We start from the raw sequence: 1,758 nt of genomic DNA, 5'->3' as shown, positions 1-1,758 counted from the left end.
TGAAAAAAAAAAAAAGGGGAAGAGGGTTTTTTTTTTTTTTTTTTTCTTTGGTCTCTAGGCCTTTCCCTTCACCTTCAGTGGGGAAGGGTCAGGCACTTTGGCTCTGACTTCCCCATTTTTGTACAAGTTACTCACCGGATACATACTATATACCAGAAACTTTGTGGGGTTCTGAAATGCAAAGGTAAGTAAGAAGCGGTCCTGCTCTCAAAGAAACCATATCTTGGGAGGCAGAGGGCAGGGGGTAAGACACAAATAATTACAAAATAGGATGAATTTAGTAATACAGATTTATGTACAGCATATGAAGCACCAAGAAAGATAAGCCAGAGGACAGAGGGAGATGCCACTTATAAAAAAATGAGTAGGGGAAAAATTTCAGTGTATGTGCTGCCGAAGCGAGCACAGTGGGGGAAAAATTTCAAGGCAGAGGGACAAGTGGGCATAAAGGAGGTATAAATATGCATTACTTATTTGAAGAACTGAAGCGTTTGGTTTGGCTGGAGCATAAAGTTTGTATGAGTGATTTCCAAGAGATAAGATTGGAAAAGTAGGTTGGTACCAGTTGGGGAAGGGCCTTTAATACCATGCTAAGGAATTTGAGCTTGGTCCCGTAGTCAGGGGGTGGACCAATAAAGGTTGCTAAGCAGGGCATGAACATGATCCTAATTTTTAGAAAGATAACATTGTTGCCGGTGTACTAGATGGATCACAGGGAAGCCGAGGGCAGGGAGATGAGCTAGGAGGATTTGCAAGAGTCTGGGGGGAGGGGAAGAGACAATGAGAACTTCAGGAAAGCAGCAGTGGGGTGGAAAGAACGGGAAGATAGAAGATAGAAATGGTTGCATTTGATTATCGCTTAGTTTTGAGGTGAGGAAGGAGAAGGAGGGAGTGTCAAATTACAAAACGTTTCCAATTGTGGACTTTGAGACATGCCATTGACTGATGTGGGAGTGCAAAGGAGGAGCAAGTTTTGTGGGAAAGATAATGAGCTCAGGATAGGGAAGATTAGGGCCGAAGCGCCTGTCAGCATCCAAGTACACATACTTCAAGGGCAGTTGCAGTGTGGGATTCAGAAACTGTGGCTAGATTTGGAAGTTATTGGCAAAAGAGCAGCCATGAAACTGGATGAGAGTTCACAGAATCCATAGAGACAAGAACCAAGGATAAAGCTTTGAGAAACTGTAACATTTAAGGAGAAACAAAAGAGGTTGAAAGGAGAGAGCTAGGAGACAGAAGTTTCAAGAAAGCCAAGGGAGAGGAGAATTTCAAGAAGGTGAAGTGGTCAACAATGTGGAAGATTTCAGTAGTTCAGAAATGTCGAGTAGGATTAGAACTGCAAAGTCGCTTTTCAATTTGGCTGTTTGAGATTCTGAAAAGACCATATAAGTACTGGGAAGTGAGTTCTCTCAAAGCTCCTGAAATACGTATGTATTCTCAGTCTTTATAGTTTGTTGATTATATAACATGACCATGTGCTCAAATTAAAGGATAATTTTAATTTCCTTTAAAAAGGAAGTTAATAGAAGAATTGAGGAGAGTGCACAAGGCCAGATACTATCCATATTGGGGTGATACTTGAAGCCTTGAGAACAACTGAGTTTTTTAAGGGAGAGAAGAGCAGAAGGTTAAGGCTGAATGGTGAGGAAACCCCAGGAAGTCACAGTATGGATTGAAGCACGAATGATTCACCTGGTGGAGTTTCTAGAGCCTCCCAGAGGTTTTTCCAGGTCTTGAGTTTCAAAATCTGCAGAGAAC

Source organism: Crocuta crocuta, unplaced genomic scaffold, assembly GCF_008692635.1.
Source record: "Crocuta crocuta isolate KB4526 unplaced genomic scaffold, BGI_CrCroc_1.0 scaffold68, whole genome shotgun sequence".
In the NCBI taxonomy this organism is placed as follows: Eukaryota; Metazoa; Chordata; class Mammalia; order Carnivora; family Hyaenidae; genus Crocuta; species Crocuta crocuta.
This window is presented reverse-complemented; position numbering follows the sequence as displayed.